Genomic DNA, 12122 nt, shown 5'->3' with positions numbered 1-12122 from the left:
ACAAGTTAGGTTTAGACAATAGCTCTCGAGATAGAGCACTCTTGTAACCGTGATCATGATCATCAATATCAATGAAGCAGGATGTAGGCTTTTACCTTCACCGTGAGGGGCCGAACCTGGGTAAAACATCACGTCTCTCGTCCCGCTCAAACCCTCTCAAGCTACCACATAGATGCATTAGCCTCGCAACTAAGTCCTGACACTAAGGACATCTGCTGTGACAGATCCACGACAAGTTTCCTCAGCATTACCCTCTCCTTCACAGAAAGCTTGCGTCCGCGACTGCTCTCTTTTTCTAGACAGGCGCACTGCGGTGGCGATTCCCCACCGACGAGATGTCGACGGACGGACTGGAGGTCAACAAGTATGTTCTTGTTCCTCCAAGTTCTCTCCCCCCTAGTTCCTCCCCCACTTTTCTTTGCAAATCCATTCACCGATGGCGTTAGCTTTGACCGCAGGAGCAGTGGAGCTAACATCACCAGATGGAAAAGTGTTGTGTTCCCGATGGAATCCCAAGATTCCATGAGTGCTCCAGCCCCAGAGCTCGAGAAAGACGAAGAAGCAGCTGTGGTTGGAGATGGGCAAAGATATGAGGTGTGCTATGAAGCTACAAGCGGCTGGGTAAGGAGGTGCAGTTTTTTCTGTCCCCCAAGCATCTATTCAGCTTAAGAGATGCATTCTCGACATACCTTGCTGCTACAATCATGTGATGGATTATTTAGGTTTGACTGCGGAAATCCAAATGTAATATAGTTAATGGTTCCAGGTTGTTCATTTTAGATCTCTGAACAGATTTCTGGTTAGTCTTTTGGATTCTATGATTAATAAGACCAACCTGACATTGACACAAAATATCTATGATGTTTGGATTCCTAGCATGCTTTGTTGGATCTTGAAATTATGGGTGTTTTTTGTGGATTTAGCAGGCTGCAAAGAATAGATAGAATGAGTTATGTTAATCATGCGCGTGCATTTTTGGATTGCGTAACTAGAGCTGCTTTCTTATGGTGAAATACATAAATGCAAATTAGTAGGCGATACTAAACTATGTAGTTTTTTTATTTTAACCGTGGTGTCTGACATTTAGGCAAGAGTAAGCGAGATAACTTTTTGCGGTGATTATGGCTGGAGTACTTAGGCTCACCGTGCATGCAGACACAAAATATGTTATGTTTGGATTCTAGGATGAGTGTGCCCTTAAAAAGATGGCTGGTTGTGTATTCAAAATGGCTGATAAAAATGAGGATGAGTTATAACAATTATGATTGTGGATTTGGCTTTAGTAAGTAGAGCTGGTTTCTGATCGTGACAGGAGAAATGCATTTTTCCAGCTAATAGTGAGCTGGATATGTGTATGTGATTTCTACCGTGGCGTTTGATATCTATGTAGTTGGGTGCCATATCTCGTAATTTTTTTGGGTTTCTCTAGTCTCTCGTGGTAGTAGGTATCTTGATTATAAGAAGTTTTCCGTTGCATACAGATTCTTTTGCTGTTATTGATTTATGCTAGTGCTATACCATGAATAGATCACTAATTGATGGCTGTTCTTTTTGATGTGACGCACTGGCGCAGGGTGAGGCTCGGGAAAGCACCTGATGAGAGGGACATGAACCCCGACAGGAAAACACCACTTGAGCTTTCTGTCCGTGCTTATGCTGAAAAATGTGAAGGGCATGTCATCAATCCAACAATTGGCACAGAGTTTGACTCGTTGGATGAGGCATATGAGTTCTACAACCTATATTCATGGGAAACTGGGTTTGGTATACGGCTGGCGAAGAGCAGGCTAAATGTGCAGAGAACAAGATGTATGAAAGAGATTGTGTGTGCATGCGTGGTACGTCTCTGTAAAAAAGAAAAGCATTCGCTCATGCCGTTGCATAGTTACTATGCGCCGGAGTGAGTATGATATGACGAAATCCAGTGTCAATTTGAACATTGAGGTTGATATTTCTCTACTTTTTTCAGGGGTCCCCATTGAAGGAGAACAGTCGTTCTTCGAGGTGTGGTTGCAATGCAATGATAAGGCTGCTCCTATCAAAGGATGCAGGTTGGTACATATCAGAGCACAAAGCAAGGCACAACCATCCGTTGTCCATTACATGTGGACAAAAAATGCATTGGAAGTCGCATAGGCATATAGACATATACACCAAGGATCTTGTGAAGCAGCTCAGGGATAATAATGTTGGCCTTGGGAAGGTTTTCAGAATTGTTGGTAGTTTTTTTGGTTCCACGAAGAATGTGCCTTTTACAAAAAGGTCACTGAAGACATTGTGCAAAAAGCTCAACAAAGAACAGTCAGATTTTGATGCCGTCAAAACAATGAACCTGCTGGGAGAGATGAAAGCAAATGATCCAGACTTCAACTACACCGTGCAAGTCGACGAGGAGAGCCGCATGAAGACACTAATGTGGGTGACAAGTAGAGGGTGCGATCAGTACATGTATTTTGGAGATGCGATAACATTTGACACCACATACATGACAAACTTGTATGATATTCCCTTTGGTCTGTTTGTCGACATCAACAACCACTTCCAGAGCATAATTTTTGGGGGTGCCATGATGAGAGACGAGAAAGAGGAAACATTCAAATGGATCTTCAAGGAGTTTGTCTGTATGGTTGGTGGGAAAAACCCGCAGACAATACTCACAGGTGGGTGTGCCGAAATCAGGGGATGGGGGTTCGTATCGACATTATGTATGCCGCGATTTACATGTACAGTTCTCATGTTCTCATACTTTTCCCATTTGCTTTTGTTGTGATGCAATTGCAGACCAGGCACGCTCCATGGAGCTGGAAATTGAAGCAGAGCTGCCAAATACCGTGCACCGTTGGTGCAAATGGCACGTTTTGAAAAAGGCAAAAGAGTCCATGGGTGTTCTTTGGAGCAAGAACAACGACTTCAAGCTGGAGTTCCACAAGCTTGTGCATCACATGATCATAGAAGAAGAGTTTGAGGAGGGATGGAGGCAGATGTTGGAGAAGTACTATTTGAAGAAACATCCTTTTTTGACGCAGATATACGAGGTCACGCATAAATGGGCAAAGCCATATTTCCGAGGGGTGTTCTATGCTAGGATGACAAGCACTCGATGGAGCGAGAGCGCCAACCATTTGTTGAAAGGTTATGTGCCACCAGGGTGACCGATGCATCTGTTTCTGAAGCAGTTTGAGAAATTGCAATTTGACAGAGAGGCGGAAGAGAGCTTTCGAGAGAAGAGGACATCCCTGGTGAGTGCGTTGCAATTTCTTTTTTCATATCATTCTCCTGGGGTGCTTTCATTGTTTCTGCACCATGATAATCCCCTCTGCCTTGTGTTTCTTATCGCAGAGCGGTGTCTGTCTTAGGGTCAATCTTCCAATTGAGAAGCATGCTAGCAAAGTATACTCCAGAGCTATGTTTGAAAAGTTTGGCAAAGAATTGTATAAGTGTGGGGCACATGTGTTGGACGAGGTCGTGCCTAGAAGGATTTATAAGTCGACCCATGTAGAAGCGGCGAACAAGGAGAAATGGAGCAAAGTAGAATTCAAGATAGAAGTGAATGAATACGAGAGTTTTTTTAGTTGCGAATGCAGGTACTTTGAACATGCTGGGCTAGTGTGCTGCCATGCATTGCATGTGAGCTCGATTTTGCACCGTCCCCAGTTTAATTATGCTCCAGTGCCATGTTTGCTACCCTAGATGTGAGTCTCACAGAAATGATTTGTTCCCCCTTGTAATAGGTGATGGTTCATTTCCGATTGCAAAAATAGCCCAAAGCATATACTTAAAAGATGGACGAGAGAGGCATGTGACATTCTTCCTGAACATTTTGTTAGGTATCAAAGAGACCGAGGACCTCTAGCTAGTGATACATTCAGGCATCACACCATGTACATGAAAGCATTGGAGTGTGTCGTGCTAGGAGACAGCAATGTTAAGTGCTATGATGTTTTCATGGCTATGATGAAGGAGGTGCATGCGACTCTGCTTCCGCTTAGCATTGATAAAGATGGAATGGGGCTTGCAGAGAGAGAGAGAGAGAGAGATCAGCAGGTTGTAGAGAAGAAGGAACTTCCATCCGCGGAGGGCGATGCTATGATGAAAAAACATACTGGAGACGGTGAATCCAGTTGCTCAGCTGTTGGGCTGAATGAGAAGAAGAGGAAAAGGGGGAGGCCGACAACCAACAGGGACAAGGCTCCTTATGAGCAACAACTTAAGAGGTCGCAGTTTTGGACGATCTGCAGAGAGCAGGGGCACAAGTGCACAACGTGCCCCCAGTGAGGCGATTTGTCGAAGGCCCCAAGGAAGTCGTCGAAATGCACGAACTGTGGTGTGGTTGGACACCGGCGCAATACTTGCGGCACTAAGAAAAGTGGCCCATTTGAGCCAAACTTCCTGTAGGCAACTTGATTTCCTTTTGCACTTGTTTTGGTTGCTTTGTCTCATGTTTTTTAGACTTCATGTCATCCATGGATGAAAAGAACTCGATCATATGCGATCTAAATCAGTTGGTTAGGATGTATGCTGCAAATTAAAACGTGCGAAAATGTTGCCGCCGTCATGGCTTAAATTTTGCATCTCTTGCTCTCGGGTGTGGGGGCGAACGTAATTGCGCATTTTGCAAGTCGGAGATGCAAAGCAGTCAAGTTCTTGTGTGCCAGGTTCTGCTCCAAGGTGAGAGTCGTCCAAGGTGTTTGCTTTAATCCTATCCATGTACCACAATGGAGCCTAGAGTCAACATTTCTAGCCTAGAGTCAACATTTGTACACAGATGACGGCACTGCTGTCATATTTTGAAGTGACAAAAGCCTAGGGTTGGTAGCTTGGCGTAGGGTCCTCTAGTGCACTGTGCCCCCAGGCGCCAGTGGTGAGCACACGACCTCTGTCTTGCACATGTGTGCCCGACGTATGGAACAACCATTGATGGCTTGCATCAGATCGACGTGGGTGGGGTGCTGAGTTCCAGGGTCCATTACAAGGCATGGGCATGGCTCTGGCTTCGGTGTGGATAAGAAAAATGTTCGATGAAGAAATTCCTAAGTGAAAATCTCCAACGTTTAGAGAAAATGTCATCACGAAAAGAGCTGTTTTATGTGATAACAATACTCTTGTGCTTAGTGACCCGTGGGTGATGAAAATTTGCCCAACCGTTTGCCGCCCTGCTTATAGCTATGCGCCAGACTGCGCGGTCTCTATTGCTAGCTTGTGGGTGGTGGCGCGAGCACGCTTGCATCGACAGGGTTCTGAAGTGACTACTGATGGAAGCGCTGCCCCCAAACCTTTTCCTTTGAACTGATCTCGCTGCTTCACCGGCACGCCACCCGTGTCAGTTGTTGACAAGATCCATGGGCAAGTGCACCACACCGCCCATCTGTGCTGCACTTAATGGACGGGACAGGGCATACTATCTCTGGGCATAGGGAGTAGCCATCGTATGTGCGCTCCGTGGTTGATTTGGTGCCACAAAATTCAAATTCGTAACTAGATATGAGACGTAGATGGTATTGTTTGAAATTCGAAAATCGTGTTTGGGAGGGAAACCAAAATTTTCGGTGCTCTATTTATGGACGTGGCGCAGACACCTGGAAAATCATTCAAGCAGCGAGGGAGGGAATCTTTTATGTATGATTGATTATCTTTGCAAGTCTCTTCGAATTATCAGTTTGGTTTGGCCTACTCAATTCACTACAAGAAATATGCTCGTTTATGACAAAAAATAATGACCGTGGTCAGATTGGTCATGGATCTGTGACCAAAATTGACGAAATGGTCGTGTGGTGTCTAGCATGGTCCAAACCCTACAACATTACGACCATTTCTACCAGGAAGGTCATGATCTCATTGCACAAAATGGTCATAAAGATGTGTTCGTGGTCAGATTGGTCATGGATCTGTGACCAAAATTGACGAAATGGTCGTGTGGTGTCTAGCAGGGTCCAAACCCTACAACATTACGACCATTTCTACCAGGAAGGTCATGATCTCATTGCACAAAATGGTCATAAAGATGTGTAGAACTATCCATATTCTCATTATTGGTCCTCCTTGACCAAATTAATAAGGTCATAGGCTTGAATAGAGATGACATGGCAGACACCTCAACAGTTTCACCTACATGTCGCGTATAGATGTCAATTTTGCCTACATGTTGAGGCCACAAAGTATAACTACACCTAGATATGAATTCACAATCCTTTTGTGTGCATTGTTTTACTTACTTGTTGTTCAAATTTCAAAATATCCATAAAAATGCACAAGTATCCATTGAAATGACTTAAAAATAGCAAAATGACATTGAGAAATGTCAAGTTTTGACATGAAAGGCATGTCTATATATCCGAATACGATGACGTCTATTTCACCCATGCTTCCATCTACGTTGATATCTTACTTTGAAAATAACTAAACTCTAAAACCCCATGATTTTAAAATTGAATATAATGGCCGATGCAAATCATGCCATCACCTAATCACATTAGAATGCATCAGTTGGTGATGCCATTCGACCACCATATCCAGTACAATTGTAAATGGTAAGGAACAATTTTTACATAAAAGAAAGAGATCACAATTCAAAGTGTTACAACGTGTTAACAAACTTCATAAAACATTTATTGTCATATCAAGGTTACATCATCAACAATTATCAGAGTATGTTTTATTTGTATAACTTTGCATCAAGATGTCGCTTTGTATTTTACTCTAGTTTTTCTACTAGCCATACCATACTTTCTATGCAGTGTGGGGTAAAATAGAAGACGGGGCCCAGCTACAGCTAGCGAACATGAAAGGATGGCGTGAAAAATGCAAAAGGAAAATCGCGCGGAGTCAAGATCATTTTGGAGAATGAGGGCGGGATCACGGAATTTCGGCTTTTGGAATGAGGGCGTTGTGCAAGTGGGCGGTGTCTTCTCCTCCACCCATTCTACATCACAGCTGCCACACAACCCTATCCTATCAGGCTCACCTCCCACTCCTCTCTCTCATTCTCCTAGATCCTCCGCCGCCCCCTCCCCAACCAACCCCCTGCCGGTGTGTGACCTCTCCCGTCATCTCGCTGGCCGGCGAGCCTGCCGCCTTCCTTCACCGCCACCAGCTCCCCAGCATGGCTTCCCTCCCTCTTCCCCGCTTCCTACACTGCATCTCCATCCGGCCCTCCTCGACCACCTCTTCTTCTCCCCGGCCTCGTCCACCGCATCGGGCACCCATGGATCTGCCGCCACTTCTCAAGGGGTGCCCTCTGATGACCAATTCATGGTGCTGCCAGCCAGATCCGCGTGGTGACCCAGGGGTACTGATGCCGTGCACCCAGCCGCCGCCACGCCCGACCACCAGGGCAACTGGACGGTGCTCCCGTCTGCGAGAAAATCACCCGCGCGGGCAAGGCGCTGAGCGCCACGCTGGTGACGGTGCTACTACGCTTGGCCGCCATCACGGACGTGATTGTCGCCTCTAACGCTCCCGCCTACCGAGTGGCGCTGGAGCACCCACGCCTTTTCCATGCCGACCTCCGTTCCGTGCTTCGCCCCGTCGGCGCCCTACTCGTCGCCTTCCTCCTCGGATACTTTACGCACTACAACAACTCCGACCTGTGTCACTGCCGTCAACCTCCTCTCCAACGGCAAGGTTAGGCCATCTCCCGACTCTCTTTCCAGTTTTTGTTATAACATTGTGTATTCGATTTGTTAATGGGCACCTCTGTTGGTGTATGCTTGGAAATGTTGTATCTGTAGTTCCACATTTTTTGCTTAGGTGTGGTAAAATAGAGATGTGATAATGGGACAGGGACGAGTGGCTATCAGGTGGGCAACACCCTGAATTCTTCACCACTGTCTACCTACCTTGAGATAGCTGCATTTAAGGATTTCTGAATTAGTCGAATACACATCCAATACGAAGTTATACACAGTGGTATCCTGGCATACTAGTGAATGCACACCAATTGCTATTTGCGGATCGAATGGGAACAGATGAGCCATGTGATACTTGGCTGCACCCGCACTCTTCTTCCCCAGCTCAACATACACCACACCACACCAAACATTCCCTAGAAGTTACAGTCCAGAACATAACCATAGTTCACTGACTACATGAAAACATAAAACACTTAGAGCTAATTAATGTGTCAGGCATATAATTACATGTTAATCCAACACTAGTTATTGTCAGTTACTATATTAAGCATAAGATTATTTTGCGTCCCATTTCCAGAACCAACAGTGGCCAATCTTTGCATGAAAGAGAGAGGTTAAAGAATTTCATGGAACACGTGGAAGTCTCTCAATCCATGAACCTCCAGTTCGTTGCTCTTGGATTCCACCATGGTCACTGCATCATGTCAGAAAACAAAATAAGTAAGGTTTTGACTTTGAGCAAGGACACACACAGGAAGCATGAATTTTTGATGAACACAAGAGTCTGGAGTGACTACTGTGCAGGGGGCTCACCCTACTCCACCCTCTCATGGCCCAAAATAAGTGTCGTTGATTTAGTACAACTATATAATAACTTTGTACTAAATCAACGTCACTTATTTTGGGACGGAAGGAGTAGAACACATTCGTGCAAAATATGCGATACCTCTGATTGTGGGAAACCCATTTTGGCTGCTATTAGTTCTTTTGAGATCTTGTGAATTCTTTCATAAGCAGTTAAAAATTTAGCACCATGTAAATTATAGCTTGAACAAATGCATATTTTTTAGTTTTTTCTCTTGATGCAAGTCTATGCAATTCTTTTGGGATCTTGTCACTCTTGTTGTAATTTCTAATAGTTTATGCAATTCTTTTCTTGTCTTCCCTTTTATTCTATATTTCTTTCTCATGGGCGATCCATCCAATGTCAGGTCAATCTGGTACATAAAAGTTGGAAATGTGACCATGAAGCTGGAAATGGAGACCATCAATTGTTATGGCGCTTCCGGACCATAGATTACTTCTCTGTGCCATACGCTACGACGCTGAAGACGCCATGAGGAGGACTGGACGTCCTCAAGCGGTGCACTTGTGGGGTTGTGGCACACACCGTACATCCACGGGCGTCCTCAACTGGTGCTGCTTCTGGCTTCCTCGACCAAGCAGCGCAGCTTCACTGCATCGGCAGGTACCGGTCCACAAACTAGACCATATTGGTATACTAGCATGCTACATAGTATGAAGAGTGCAATTTTGCAAGGTGGATATGGTCCTAATAGAATCCTGCAAGTGTTTGTGATACTATTGTCCTATGCAACTGTAGTTTGTTGCTTTGGATCTCTACGTGGTTAGCGTTGCAAACGGTGGGCATGACCATTTGTAGTTTGTTAGAACTATGGGCCAGTCCTGCGGCCGCTAGTGGAAGCACCTCCTCTAGGCCCCCGATGCCTCCTCACTTCCTTCAGACTTCCCCGACCGTGAGCGCCTTCATACCCTTCATGTTGCTAATGTCTCAATCGCCTGAGATCTGATCTGCAAATTAATTGAAATTCTAGATGCTAGATCTTCCTCTGCCACGCTTCTTGGTTGCTGCACACGTGCGATTATAGTCTGTTGAGCTGTTAAGAATAAACTGATGATCCACTTCAGTCCTATAAACTGATGAGGTGTTTTATTTTGCAAGATATAATGGTTATTTGGTATATAGATACATATCAAATATACGGAATTGTATTACAATTGTTACTATGATCATGCAATTGAACACATTTTTTGCCAGAACAATGGCTAGCCTGTCAATTATTATATCATATGCTCCAAGCTTTGTAGTTTCTGATTGTATCTCAAGCATTGTTTTCTGTATTTGTTTCTGTGGAAAACTACTGGTGTAATATGCAAACAATAACATAGCTAGAGATGCTATGTTATAATTAATCACCATTTACTAAAATTTAGCTTCTGCTTGCTACTGGTGCAATATATTTCCTGTTTTTGTCTACTAATCATCAGTTACTAGAATATGCCTTCTACCTGCTACTGCTTGGTTCTTGACGCCACTAGTTTGTACTGAAACATGGAGACTTTACCCCTTGCAAGATCATTTGTTCATGGTGACCCATATGATGGCGATTTGCTCTGGCCATCTCAGTTCTGGCGGTGGTGGTGGCGCTGCTCTTATAATGGTAGGCTCATCTGCCTCCCCTGGCCGCCGCCGTGGTGATGAAGCTCGGCCTAGGCTACAACCCCCTCCGGTGAGCTCCTCACGTCCCCTTCTACCCCTCCTACTTGCTCCATGATTCTATGCTCCGCATTTGTGAGGTGTAATTGTTCAATTTTGTTCATAGTCAAGCATTGGATGATATTGTATTTGTCACGATGTACATGGTTCATGAACTATGCCAACCTGCAGCTTGTTATACTAGTGATAGTAGGATAATGCAAGTTTTGACAATCCATACATATTTCCGCATGTTTAGTGTCTCTCCGGTTTCTGACCTGTCTGCCTTCTAACAAAGAGAAACCAAGAACAGACACTTTGATCGATGCATGATTCAACTTGTTCTCTATTTAAGGACCTTCTTATTTTTGTTACCGAACATTATGGATTGCTGCTGCGATCGAATTTGTTTCACTCATGGAGATTAGCTCCTTTACTTGCTCTGTTTTGGTTAAGATTGATGATACCATGGATAAGAGCATGCACATTACTACTGAATCTGTTTCATGTCTCTGTCTACTAATCATCAATTACTAGTAGTTGGCTTTTACATGCTGACCATTGTTGATAGTTAGATACTAGGTATGTGATGCGCTAATTGTACACCTACATTTCCAAGTTCCAACTCCTATAGTCTCTGCCCGTGTTGGATTTTGTTGCCTGTGTAATAAAATTAGTGTATGTCTTTAAAGGAGTTCGTGATTTCATTTCTGGTTGTGTCAAATCTTCACTATGTACCATCCTTAGTGTTTACTTAACCGAGGCATTGGACATCGGAATTTGTGCATGATGTATAATCTCAGTTCTAGATGTGTCCAACACAAACATTACTATCAACTATGAAGTTGATTCTAAAATGTCTTATTAACTTCAGTTCAGATGGTTAATTTTGGATTCGATACCAGTTTATTGTTGGCCTGGCCTGTGCTTCGTACCTTGCTTTGGTTTCATGTAGCAAGTAGTGCCTCAGTACCTTTTCTATGTGGTGTCCATGGATTGAAATTTTGGCTGTATGTATTTATTATAGTATCGAAAATGGCTCAAACATTAAGTTCTTAGGTTGTGCATATGGCTACGCTCCATTCTTTTGTGCGTGTTAATTCAGTTTTGGTGTTGATTTGATGCCGATGTTTAGAAACAAAAATTTGATGGATGGGTTTATTTCAGTAGTCTAAATAGGTTAATCTTCTTCCACCAGTTGTAGCGGGAATGATGCTGGAGCAGTACAACGATCATTAGATACCTGTGCCATTTGGGCAGGGAGAAGCTGGGACGGCCCTAATGCAGTAATACCACCATGTGGAAAATCCAGCAGATGGACACAACATTGGTGCCTGGGTGATGGGATAATGTATGTGTACTAGTGACATGATATTTGTGCTTCTCGTCCAATCTATATTGTTGTGCACTTGTGTACTTGTTGCGCTTTTTTGCCGTGCAGTTGCAATTGTAGAACTATTTTTTTGTTGTTGTGCACTTCTTGGTCCTTGAACCTTGCTGTGTATAGGAGTCAATGGATGATTTATTGTATTTCTTGTGATGTGTTACTGAAATGAAATATACAGTTTTTTTGGAAATATTGTATTATGTTGTACTTGTTTTATAATGGGCCTATCCTAAGATGTGCATGCTTTTGACAAAATAATGCATTAGCCCAAATAAATCAAACCATTTCAATTAAGAAAATAGGTATTGGGCACGGCCCATGTCGTTTGGAGTGGGCTGTGAAATTTATGATGATTGGGCTGGGCCCATGTAGGCTAGATTGGTGGACTGGGCTGTGAAATTTATGATGATTCCATTTGGTCACTAACAATGCCACGTCAGCTCAGCCAGGTCAGATCCTACGTGGCTCAGGCAAATGGGTAATGACCTTTCTGAAATTTTGGTCACAAATCTATCTAAGACCAAAATTCCAAAAAGGTCACGTTTGTTCGTTCTTGACGGCCAACTGTTGATCATCTGAATTTGGTCAAAAAAAGTTCAATAAAAGATAA

The 12122-nt window shown here is 43.8% G+C and overlaps 1 long non-coding RNA gene and 1 pseudogene across 1 annotated transcript; both read left to right on the top strand.

Annotated features, from left to right (window-relative positions):
- The first annotated feature begins 1538 nt into the window (after positions 1-1538).
- LOC125531889 lies at positions 1539-4395 on the top strand (annotated as a pseudogene).
- Positions 4396-6921: 2526 nt separating this feature from the next.
- LOC125531888 lies at positions 6922-11702 on the top strand. Its single transcript, XR_007293586.1, has 4 exons — positions 6922-7620; positions 8840-9096; positions 10005-10159; positions 11324-11702. It is a non-coding gene; the product is annotated as an uncharacterized LOC125531888 (long non-coding RNA).
- Positions 11703-12122: the final 420 nt, after the last annotated feature.

Source organism: Triticum urartu, unplaced genomic scaffold, assembly GCF_003073215.2.
Source record: "Triticum urartu cultivar G1812 unplaced genomic scaffold, Tu2.1 TuUngrouped_contig_8300, whole genome shotgun sequence".
NCBI lineage: Eukaryota > Viridiplantae > Streptophyta > Magnoliopsida > Poales > Poaceae > Triticum > Triticum urartu.
Note: the sequence above shows the minus strand (reverse complement) of the source record. Positions and strands in the feature narration are given on the sequence as shown.